General features: G+C 45.5%; 1 protein-coding gene across 4 annotated transcripts in view; it reads left to right on the forward strand.

Moving 5' to 3' along the window:
• Positions 1–10,015: 10,015 nt before the first annotated feature.
• Positions 10,016–12,844, forward strand: part of CSGALNACT2 (chondroitin sulfate N-acetylgalactosaminyltransferase 2) — a 65,965-nt gene continuing 63,136 nt past the window's right edge. For 2 of the 4 annotated variants that reach the window (XM_053310466.1, XM_053310465.1), the window contains exons 1-2: positions 10,020–10,285; positions 10,618–10,727. The gene's annotated coding sequence lies outside the window, so the exon portion shown is untranslated. Of the gene's footprint in view, positions 10,286–10,602; positions 10,728–12,844 lie in introns of those variants that run through there. The other 2 variants (XM_053310463.1, XM_053310464.1) reach the window with 2 other exon arrangements.

Here is a 12,844-nt window from a genome sequence, read left to right on the forward strand (position 1 = left end):
TTGTAGATTGCTTCTGGTAGATGACCTTTCACACCACAGTATTTAGATTAGCTTTAAAGTATATCAGAAAACCAGTGTACAAGGCACTAATCCAGAGTGTCACTAAATGATTTCAGTTCACTCATTAGGGTATTGACAACAACAATAACAATAGGGTACAGACAATAACTAAGTATGAGATGAGATTAACACTTCTAAAAAAAAATCTGTTTACTTATATAGTTTCTAGTATAGCATATAGGCACAAATATAGACAAAACTTAAGACATGGCATTGCTTGCAAAGAACATTTCATGAAAAGTATTTTCAAGGAGCATTGTATTTACTTGCAAATTATAAAGTAAGGAAACAGTCAAGTGAGGAAGACAAAAAGCAAACTGAATCTGGATTTGGATTTCCTCTCTTTTTTTTAATCCTAACATTTCTCATGACCATATACAAAGCCGTAATCTGAGCATTCAAATCCTCTCTTAAAAGACAACCTATCACATATGAATTTGTTTGCTGCTGGTTTGGTCTATTGTTACTCTGGTGACCTGAGAGGATGTTATTATTATTATTATTATTACATTTATATCCCGCTCTTCCTCCAAGGAGCCCAGAGCGGTGTACTACATACTTGTGTTTCTCCTCACAACAACCCTGTGAAGTAGGTTAGGCTGAGAGAGAAGTGACTGGCCCAGAGTCACCCAGCTAGTATCATGGCTGAATGGGGATTTGAACTCGGGTCTCCCCGGTCCTAGTCCAGCACTCTAACCACTACACCACGCTGGCTCTCTGTTCTAAACTGTCTTGAAAAACTAAAAACTAACAGATCATCAGGAACAGATGGCATCCACCCAAGAATACTGAAAGAACACAAATGTGAAATTGCTGATCTTTTAGGAAAAGTATGCAACTTGACCCTTCAATCAGGCTCTGTACCAGAGGACTGGAAAGTAGCTAATGTAACTCCAATTTCCAAAAAGGGATCCAGGGAGATCTGCTAAACTACAGGCCGGTTAGCTTAACCTCTGTGCCAGGTAAATTGATGGAAAGCATACTTAAGGACAAAATAGTTACACATATAGAAGAATAGGCCTTGCTGAAGGAGAACCCAGCATGGCTTCTGCAAAGGCAGGTCTTGCCTCACTAAACCTTTGGAGTTCTTTGAGAGTGTCAACAGGCATGTGGATAAAGGTTATCCAGTTGACATAATATACTTGGGGGCTATTCTCACGACCAGCCAAAATCAAGCTAGGAGAGCCTAGCCCGATTTTGGCTGGTCGTGTAAACCACTGTGGCTTACAAGTGGGTAACCCGCTTTTTTAGCCCTCACCTTAGCCAGGTTTGCAGAGCGAGTGCTCCGCAAACCCAGGCTATCTGATTGTGAGTAGCCGTAGCGTGGCTCCGCACTGCGGCTACTCATGAGTAGACCCCTGGAGGGGAGGCGAAAAGCCAGCTCCCAGCTCCGGGGGTCTCCCCAGTATGCCCTGCGTGCTCGCACAGGGCATACTGGGGCTTCCAGGGGCTACGCAGCCCCTGAGCTCCCTAGCCCCCGCTGGCTCCATCACAGAGCCGGCAACCGTGTGGGCAGCCAATCCAGCCACCCAGGGCTCCCTCTCCGCTCGTGTGTGGGGAGAGTGGGCTTAGCCCGCTCTCTCCGCACACCCTGCTAAACCGGGTCTCACCGATCATGATACCCAGCTCTTGGACTTCCAAAAAGCTTTTGACAAAGTTCCCCAGCAATTGAGTAAACTTAGCAGTCATGGATAAAGGGACATGTTCATATGTGGATTGGTAACTGGTTGAAGGACAGGAAACAGAAGGAATAAATGGAAAGTTTTCGCAATGGAGGGAAGAAGTGGGGTCCCCCAGGGATCTGTACTGGGACCAGTGCTCTTTAACTTGTCCATAAATGGTCCAGAAGTTGGAGTAAGCAGTGAAGTGGCCAAATTTGCAGGTGACACCAAACTATTTAGGGCAGTGAAATCCACAACAGATTGTGAAGAGCTCCAAAAGGATCTCTCCAAACTGGGTGAGCGGCTGACAAAATGGCAAATGCAGTTCAATGTAAGCAAGCGTAAAGTGATGCATATTGGGGCAAAAAAACCTAGCATCACATACACACTGATGGAGTCTGAGCTGTCAGTGACTGACCAGTTAAGAGATCTTGGGGTCATGATGGACAGCTCATTGAAAGTGTCATCTCAGTGTGCAGCAGCAGTGAAAACAGGCAAGTTCCATGCTAGGGATAATTAGAAAGAGGATAGAAAATAAAAATGCTAATATTATAATGCCATTATATTGGCACAGTCATGCCAGTATAGTTAAGATGAGGAGTGTTTTCAACATTTTGCCATTATAAGCCCTGAACATTCTCTTGCTTATAAAATCAAAACTATTCCTCCAATACCTCTGGAATCGTGCTCATATCAATTAGGGGATAAGGCAAACAACCCTCCAAATTTGGTGCAATCCGTTGCAAAATGGCTGAGATACAGCAGTTTTTAACTACTAAAAAGAGGGTTCAAAGTGTTGGTGAACTTTTTTCACCACCGATAATGTATATTTTTAAATGTTTTGGGTTTTTTTTTTAGCATTCCCCCAAAATTCAGATCCAAACTGGACTGGTGATTTTGAGTAATTACTGTTTGAAATTCCCAGAATAAAAGGGAAAATAACTAAGGGAAAGTTAGCTAAGAGCACAACTGAGTCTGCCCACTAAGAATTGTGAAGCCAAAGTTGGCAGTGGCAAATCCTGGCAACTTCTAGCGAGTGACTTCCTGGTTCTGAACATAGGTGCTTGAAAAGACAATCTATGAGCACTCTGGCACTTGTATAGTTAAACAACTATTCCCCCCCCCCATGTCCATTCATGGACATTTGTTTTTTATGTATTTCATTTCATTTCATCTCATTTATTTGTTTATTTTTATTTTTACATTTTATATCCTGCTCTTCGTCCAAAGAGCCCTGAGCTGTGTACTACATACTTAAGTTTTTATTCACAACAACCCTGTGAAGTAGGTTAGGCTGAGAGAGAAGTGACTGGCCCAGAGTCACCCAGCAAGTATCATGGCTGAATGGGGATTTGAACCCGGGTCTCCCCGGTCCTAGTCCAGTACTCTAACCACCACACCGGCTCATTTATTTATTTATTTTTCTCCCTCTGCCCCCTTTCTCTTACCCACACCAAAGTGGGGAAGCAAAGCCGCTCAGCAAAGCTTGAACTAAATTATTAAAAAGTAAGCCCATCGATTCCACTGGAGCTTACTACTGAATAAACACACATAGGAATCAGGACCAGCAGAGATACTAGGCAGGACTTTAGGCTCTCTCTTTTTCTTCCTCTCAGCCCTTCAGTAAAGCATAGAAGTTCGCAACCTTTCTGAGGGGAGGAACGCCATTTATTTCTTGGACCTACTTCTGAGAAAAAATGTATACGATGGGACCAAGGACCCCATGCTAGGAAGTTCCAAAGGAGGAACCTCAAGGAAATCCTAAAAACCACTGGAGATTCTACATCAGAGCCAAACTGCCTGTGAATGTGGAAGCTTCACTTGACCTTATTTAAGAAATGATACCTGCATATTCACAAGCAGTTTGGCTTTCATGTAGAACCTTCATGTTCAAGGGCATCCTACACCATAATAATAGTTTGTTGGCACTGGGTGGGAATGGTTTCTGGGATTTCCTTGCTGCATTTCTTTGGAGCTTGGGCTGGAGTTCACATACCTTTTCCAGCAGCATTTTGATAACTGAACCTGCAATTCTCTGTGCATACCTAGAAGGAAGTAAACTCTATTAAACTCAGTGGGATGTGCTTCCAAATAATGAGGAGACACTTTAAAAGTCTCTGGGGATATCCCAAGATGGTGGAAGTTTAACAGTTTGCTCCGTGATCTCCAAGGATCTTTTATCTCTTTTAGCTTTAAAACTTGGCTAAAAACTATTAATTATGCCTAAGAAGCACTCGAGAGTGTCGCCTTTGGACACCCGTCTTGATAAACAGAAGCAGCTGAAGTTAGATCAGGTTTTTTGTTCGGGACTGGCACCTGCATCTGAAATAGCAGAAACAGTGAGTGTGTTATCGGCTTTTCCTACTGAGAACAGCTTCCAGCCATTAGAAACAAATTCTTTACTGATTACTTCTCAATCTTCAACTGGTGCAGGTTTTGTTGGAGATGAACTTCCAGTGCATCGACCTTTTGCACCAACTGTCCTAATGACCACTAGGGGCATTGGGAGTAGAGACAGTGAGTCAGGGTCTCCCTATCTGTCCCTACTCTATGACCCCTGAACTGACTCTGCAGCACTTCCTGTGCTGAGTCACAATCCTTCCTTTCCTCCTAGAGAGCAGATGGAAACATCTCTCTCTCTCTTCTTACCTATCCACTGTGTAGTCCTTTAGATTAGATATAGGTCTTTCCTGTCTAAGTGTATTTAACCAATAAATGTTTAGTGTTTAGTCACACAAGGATCTCCATGTGTTTTCTCTAAATAGCTGCAATATCCAAACCATCCTCTGCTACCTACTCTGTAACTGGAGTGTGTGCTCATTCCTTAGTGCTCTGCTGTTTTACCTATTGTGGGTAAAAATCAACAACCTCTAACAGGTTTAGATACAGCTTTGTCTCCCCTGAACTCCAAGTTAAGGAGTGCCAGCCGAGTCAAGAGAAAAGGAGAACAAAAAGTTGTGTCTTCTGAATCTTTTCTGGCAGCTTCAGATCCAACATTTACAACGCCTTTGGTTGCTAACACTTTACTAAAGGGAGGAGTGTGTGATACAGCTGTCTCTTCCTCTTCAGAGGACAAAGCTAATTTGGGGAAAGTTTGCGCTGTAACTGGTAAAACGCTCACTCATATCTTGGACAGGCTCAGTCTTATTGAAACTAAGATTGATGAACTTAAAACCATTTTTCTTCCCCTTACAGTTAAAGGTCTTGAAAGAGACAGTGATCTCGGGTTGCCTGCTAATTGGGAATTAAACAAACCCCTAAAGCCAATTCCCTTATCTCAAACTTTGGTTAGAGCTTTGACTTTACAGAGAAATAAGATTCTTCTTCTTTAAAAATCTCTGGAAAATGGTCTTGTAGGAGGGGAGAATAATTGAAAGGTACTTTTAAAAATGTGAGTGGAAAGCAATGTAAAAATCAAGTGAGGTAACGCCCCCCAGCACCCAGATTGTTGTACAAGAATCTGATAGGGATGTGCACGGAACCGGCAGGGGTAGTTCGACAGCAGAGGTGCTGCTCCTTTAAGGTTGGGGGAGGGTGCACTTACCCCTCCCTCCCCCACATTTCCCCACTGGGACTTGGTTATCTAAAAGTCCATCTAGGCAGCAGCGTACCTCCCTGCTGCCCCATTTGCTACATTGTCCGGATGTACCCGGAAGTAGCGGGCGCAGCTGTGCGCAAGTGCACACATGTCACGCTTGTTCGTGCGTCAGGCACACTCACGTGATATGCAGGTGCACCCACTACTTCCAGGAACATCCGGACAACAAAGCAAACCAGGTGGCAAGGAGGTATGTTGCCGCCCCAATGGACTTTTAGATAACTGAGCACTGGCAGGGGAAATGTGCCAAGGCAGGGCTAAACTTCTGGGGTAGGGCAGCAGGGCTCAAACCCCACCCCACCCAGATTTCCTGGCGGGGGCAATGCCCACCTCCTGGGTACCAGGTAGCATCAGCAAGCTCTCATGCTGTCAAGTTCATCAGTCAATCCTGTGTTGTTTTTTGTAGCAATTCAGCAAGTTCTTAGGAGGCAAGTTGCTTGTTTTGTTTGTTTTTGTAAAGATAAGACATGGAGGAGGACTTTCAGCAGGCAGGGGGTAATGCTGATTGTGAAGAAACAATGGGGAAAGAGCCTGGAGGGAGGGTAAGAAAGATTAACAGAACCAATGATCCCTCTAATTTTTTTCATCTCGGTGCAGAATGAGTTTTGTTCTGGGCGGCAGTATCAAGGCAGTATGTGTGTACCTGCATTCAGAATGGGGCCTTCCTGATTCAACCTGAGCGAGATCAAAAATGAACTGAGCGGACATCCAAAAACTTGTGAGCGCTCACGCGTGCGCACGCCTTAGAGGGAACAGTGGTGGAATCCATTTACCAATGATGCCTCAGCAGCAGACCTGCTCAAGTCTATTTTGACAATTCTGTTTTGCTTGAGTGGTTGGATGGGATAATTTCTTTACTGCAGCTGGAGTGTAACTGGTGTTTCCATGTTGGAAACCTTATGCTGCACTGTTGTCCTAGGTATTTGTCTTAGTAAAATGGCACAGCAGGGAAATGTTTGACTAACAAGCAGAAGGTTGCTGGTTCGAATCCCCGCTGGTACCTGTATTGGGCAGCAACGAGATAGGAAGATGCTGAAAGGCATCATCTCATACTGCACAGGTGGAAACAATGGTAAACCCTTCCTGTATTCTACCAAAGAAAAGCACAAGGCTCTGTGCGCGCCAGGAGTCAAAATCGACTCGACGGCACACTTACTGTTGCCTAACACAGAAGACTGTTTATTGTACTATGTTCATGCTGAAAGGTTTGGGCATGAGCAATTGCCTTACGCACCCCTCTAGAGGGAATAAATACCCCCTGAATTTTGCTGACCTCCCCCCCGCCCCGCCGCCCTTTATGTTACTTTGGGGCTGTGGGACAGGGCCACAGTTCAGCAAACTGCCAGGTCAGAAATACAAACCATAATGAAATGAGTTTAAGAGAGATTTGAATGACCTCTCAGGGCCCTTTTACTCTATGATTCTCTGATTATAACAAGGAGAAAAGCTAGTGATAACTGGCTTGACCAGTTTGAAATGACCAGGTTAATGTCTTTCAATGGTCAGTGATTGTGTAAGGCTAATGTTTTGCAATGACCAGTGAACACCTGCATTGGGATGCAAATTCCTCCCATGTTTCCTTTCTCCCTATTGAATGTGGGAGGGATTTCAACCATGTGAATTAATTGAGATAGTTTGGTCTACATGTTGCCCTTCCCTGATCCACAGCAAGGCTCAGCTATGGGAGAGCATGAGGTAAGTCATTATTTTATCTATTTAAAATAACAAAAATCACTTTGGGCTCTGGGCTGGCCTGCTGGTCTTGGAAATCAAAGTTTGGTTCCCAGCCTGCAGCTGCCCTGCTTGTTAGATAGACGGCAAGAGATACTAAGAATCCTTACATTTGAATGACTGGAAAAAGGTTCTGTCTGTAGATTTCAGAGGAGAGCAGGCTTAAATGAGTCACTGCTGGAGGATGGGGAAAAGCCTGGGAAAATCAAATCCCTGTAGCCCAATGCAGAGTGAGGGGCTGCTGGATATTGCAAGGGAGCGGAAAGTTAAATTTTCAGCTCTTTAAGATGTGGTTGATCTAATGAGTGGGACAGGGAAGCATCTGCAACAGCTATTACCAGAACTGACAAAGCTGATTAAAATCAGCCTTACTATACCGGTTTCATCATGTACACCAGCAAGGTCATTCTCATGTCTTTGTAGGATAAAGACCTTTCTGTGGTCAAGCATAGGGCAAGCCAGGCCAATCACATGGCTATTCTACATAGTGAGAAGAGATAGTTTGGGAGATGAATCTTAGCATTATAGCTATCTAGCTTTGAGTACCCATTGTTGCTTGGGCTTATGGTACGGATTTCTCTTTGTTATTGCATACCTATCTATTTTGTGGATATTGGTTGTATATCCATCTGTCTGTCTGTGCAAGGTGCTTGTCAGGGTTCCTGGGTGCCTTATGTTACTCGTAGGGTCCTAGGAAGTAACTTTGCCAAGTTTGGTGCCGATAGCTCAAAGGGTGTGGAAATGTATAAGGAATGACTAGAGAGGCTATTCACACGACCACTCAAAAGTGGGCTAAGGGAACCCAGCCCACTTTCAAGTGGTCGTGAGAACCGCCGGGAGTGCATGGCTCCCGGCAGTTAGCCTGCTTAATGCTCCCCCCTTAAACAAGGTCAGTGGAACGAGCACTCCGCTAACCCCATTTTGGCAATTATGAGTCACCACGGCGCTGCTCTGCGCCATGGCGACTCACGAGGAGACCTCTGACTGGGAGGCCACAACAAGCCTCAGGGGTCTTCCCATAATGCCCTGCGCACTTGCACAGGACGTTCTGGGACTTCCGGGGGCCAGGCGGCCCCTATCCCTACTGCCCTTACTGGCTCCATGACGGAGCCGCTAGTTGTTCGGGTGGCCAATTTGGCCACCCAGGGTGAGCTCCCTGTTGCTAAGCCTGCTCTCCCCACAGAGCCAGGTTAGGCTCTACACACGGATTGTGTGTAGAGCCTCAGACATTCACACACACTCTCTCACATACACGTTCATTCAAGCAGCACCAATCAGAAAAAAATACATTCATTGTGGAAGAATTCTAGTAGTGCATAGATTTAACGCATTTCTTTATCATTGATGCTCTCTGTAGTTAGCTACTCTTCAATGCTTTGGCTATGATAAATTTGTTTTAATTCATTTTAAAAGTTTGTTTTTATTTTAGATTATTGGCTTCAATTTATGGTCACCATATCTTAAGAAAGACATTGTAGGCCTTGAAAAGGAGCAGAAGAGGGCAACCAAGATGATCAGGGGCCTAGAGCACCTTCATTGTGAGGCAAGACTACAACATCTGGGGCTTTTTAGTTTGGAAAAGAGGGAACTATGAAGAGACATGATAGTGGTGTATAAAATTATGTATTTGGTAGAGAGAGTGGACAGAGATACATTTCTCTCTCCCTCTCTCACAACACTAAAACCAGGGGTCATCCTGTGACACTGATGGCCTGGAAATTTAGGATCAACAAAAGGAAGTACTTTTTCACACAGTGAATTAATCTATGGAGTTCTCTGCCATGGGATGTGGTGATGGCCACTAGCTTGGGTGGCTTTAAAAGAGACAAATTCATGGAGGACAGGTCTATCAATGGCTACGAGTCTGGTGGCTGTAGGCCACCTCAAGATGGTGAATATCTGAAGGGCAGTCACCCAGAAGGAGAAGCAGACTTGTCTGTTGCTCCTGAGGGCAGGGCTGTAATCAATGGGTTGAAAAAGCAAAGAAGCAGATTCAGGCTAGACATTAGGAAGAGTAATGAACCACACTTTTTGTTTCTGGATGAGAGGGGGCGATTGCTTGAGGCATGGGATTGTGAGGCAAGAAGGAAGGGGAAGGATATGAGGAGGTGGGATGTTAGGGGGAAAGGCTGCTGAGATGTTTCATTTAAGTCAGTGAGGCTTGGAATGGTGAAGGAGGTGGTTGAGTAGGATCAGGGTAGGAATAGGTTAGGTAAGATCTTCCTCAGGGGCACTCTTACCCCTGGACTTCCAGGCCAAAGTTCAGGGCCTCCCCACCCACTGGGGCCCCAAATCCTCTTTGGTCTGTCCTGGATGGTGTGGTTGCGCCAGCCTGCACTGTGCCAGGCATCCGAGTGGGACTGTGACTCGCACCTGCTGCTTTAGAGACAGAAGGAGGAGTAGGGAAAGAAATATGTGGGATGGGAATATGTTAAGCTGCATGTTGAAATGTTTCTGCTAATGCATATTTGCATAAATATACCTGTTTTATATTTTTGCATTCTTGTGAGTTCAGTTACTGTTTGTGCTCTCAAAACCCACGTGTTAAAAACAATACATGTGTCATGGGGTGTGTGTAGGTGGATGATGCCTAACTTGTGGCTGTGTGTGTGTCTCCAAAGGCCTTTAAGTCCTGGCTCCAAAATTACCTAGGTGCACCTTCATCCTCAGTATATATTTTATTTGATTATTTCTTTGCAGACACCTCTTCAGTCATGTTTAACAAGTACATGCCCAAGTTACAACTTTTGTGCCAGTACACCAGAGTTACCTTATACATTTTGACTTGTTGACATCGAAAGGCTTGAACACCTACCCGGAAGTGAATGTACTAGCTTAGGGGGACTGGGACAGAGCAATTTCCGAACTCTTAAGAGCTGTTGGGCAGCGGACCAGTCCGCCGCCCTTCTCTTTTGCCGGAGGTTTTGAAAGAAGCGCGGCCATCTGTACTGCAGATGTCTGCCCTGCACAGGCAGGAGGGGTTGGACTAGAAGACCTTAACGTCCAGTTCCAACTCTAACATTCTACGAAGTTCGCCGTGTTTGAGGAACTATTGACGTTGAGTTGCACGAAGGCTTCCCACCCTGCGAAGAGAAAATTGTTACTCTGCTGCTTGTTGGCGGGGGAGGAGGCTGGTGCGACTCTGAGGCGGCGGCAGCAGCAGCGATCCCAGCATGTGAAAAGAGGACACTGTAGCAGCCCCTGAGGAGGACACCGCAGCACGAGCGAGATTTTGGTCTGTGCCAACCGAGGAACTCGTAGGGCGGCGGCAGAGAGGGCAAGGGGGAGGCGACGGGGGGTGCCATCGGGTGATCGCGGGAGGACGGACGGGCAGACTTGCCAGGGGTAGCTAGTTCTTCTGTCATCAATTGAAGGGAGGGCGAGGCAGATAGCGCGGCTTGAGGGAAGACGGGGAGCAGGAGGAGGTGGAGACCACGGCGGCGGCGTCCGCCTCCCCCGTCCCTCCCGGTGCCTATCGCTTTAAGGGGTTGCCGCGGCCGGGCGGAGAGTAATAGCGGAGGCGAGCCAATACCGCCGCCTCCTTCTCATTTCCTCGCTCGCTCACAGGAAGTGGGGCCGCTGCTGCGCGGCGCAGCCTGCAGCGGCAGCCGCTGCCCGAGAAGCTGCTGGCTGAGCGCTGGAGGAGGAAGAGGAGATGGTGGCGGGCAGCGGCTGAGGTGAGTGTCTCGCTTTTCGGGGGGAAGGTGATGATTTGCAGCCACGAGCACCAGCGCTGCATTCTTCTTTCTCCGCTCTGCTGTACCCGCACTTCGGTGTGCTTGTCTGGATCACTGTTTCGCTGTGTTTGCCGTGGGTAGGCAGGCAGGCAGCCACCCACCTACCCCCCCTCCCTTTCTCGCTCTCCCTGTCATGACTGCCTCCACGAATCCCAGCCCTCCCCTCGAGGGCACCCATATGTTTATACTCCAGAACAGGTTTAGGGGAGATATGAAAATACAGCCCTCCACGTACCCCCAATCTATTGTTTTGCGGCTCCACCTCCCTATCTCCCCCTCCCCCGGTGGTGTATGTATGATATATGTGTACACACACCCTACCTGTGCGTATGTCTCTTTTCAAGTGAACCCTCCTGCCTCTTGTGTCTTGTTGCATCTTCTTAAGCCTTGCCCTGCCCTACCACAACACCTCCCCCCTTCCCCGAAAATCCTCTCGGGGTTTTAGGACAATTAGCTGAGCATCGTTGAATGCAAATCGGCTAACGCAGTACAGTATACTCTTATACACACTCGGGGTGTGTAAAAGGGTGCGTTTTCCCCCACCCACCTTTTAGATGTACATGTCTTGTGGGAGTAATGATTCAGAATCTGATCACTATTTATCAGTACAGTAGCAAGGCTAGCAGTGATTCAGAACGAATTAATATAAGTTATCTTTAGTAATTTTCTTCTGTAACTTTAGTAATCTTACCGAGATTACTGAGGTTTTTCAGTAGTTCCTTTTCCTTGTTTGTATGCTTCTTTCTCCTATCTGCCAGGTGGTGTTGAAACTCTTCCTTGGTCCCTTTTTGTAGCTAACTGCATACAATTGCACTCTTCTCTCCCGCTCCCTTGTTCTGTTGTTGCAGTTGCTAACATACTCCAGAAGTCTTCCTTTACAGAAAAGTATGTTGTGCAAGAATTTTCTTTAAAAGTCATCTACTTATCCCATTCTAATTGTGAATCCAAAATAATGGTTAAAGTGTGTTAATTTTGGCCACATGTCCCATGGTGTATTTATTCTTCCTTAAACTGATACCTACCCCCCTTTTGGGGGGTTTAGTTTCTTCTTTTTCTTTAGATTTCTCTTGCTCCTAGAAGAGCTTTTCCTCTTCCTGGGTTGGTCTTCAGGCCTGAAAGATTTATTTCTGTATTGCTTGTGGTCTAAACTTTTTTTTGCAAGCCATGTTTTAGGATGAGAAGCCTGAGATGGTAAACTAATGCTGGGCAGTGTTTAGAACAAGTTGAATTTAGAAACTGAACTCATCTTTATCTATTCCCTGCCTTGTTATGGCACTTGATTATTCCAATAGCTTGTGTACTCTCCTTAAAAATAAAAAAAAGGTATAGTGGAACAAATTGGGAGGCCACCACCCTCCCCCACTCAAAGTTTTAGAGAAAAGCCAATTAAGCTGACTGGCACTGTGTGTAATGTAATGGCAAAGAGACTGAGCTGTGGGATGAAGAAGCTTCTGGCTGAACCATTACTTCTTTCATGAATTCACTATTAGACCTTAGACAAAGCCCCACCCCCTTCACTTTTGCTTTCCATCTGCAATGTGTGGATAATGCTAACCTACTTTCCAGAGCTGATTTGAAATTATTGTAATTATATAATGCAGACCTGGACAAATTTTCTTTGGATCTAGAAGCCAGCCCAAAAACTTGGGAGCCAGATAATGGACACTTGACAAAATTAGCAGACTTGGTGGTGGGCATTATGCAGGAGGAGAGTAAATGGGCTTCTCTTTATCCACTGTACAATCAACTTACTTGGAACAGAAACAGAGCTGCCTGGGACCAATAAATATTATATTTAATACTGCTCTCTCTGGATATCCTAGTTTAGGTGCCACAGTTAAATTATAGGTTCCATGGCTCTCTGGCACCTAGAGTTTATCAAATCCTGATATAATGTATGTGAGGTGCTTTGACCAATAACTCTAACTTTTGTTTTGACACTACAGTATTTATAAACAATGAAAGTGACTTAAAAGTGTTACTCTTGTCTGTAGAAAAGAGTAACAGCAATATCATTGGCAGCAAGTCTCTAGTATTAAGTATGTTCAGGTTTGGGG

This window comes from Hemicordylus capensis, chromosome 3 (assembly GCF_027244095.1).
Source record: "Hemicordylus capensis ecotype Gifberg chromosome 3, rHemCap1.1.pri, whole genome shotgun sequence".
Lineage (NCBI taxonomy): Eukaryota > Metazoa > Chordata > Lepidosauria > Squamata > Cordylidae > Hemicordylus > Hemicordylus capensis.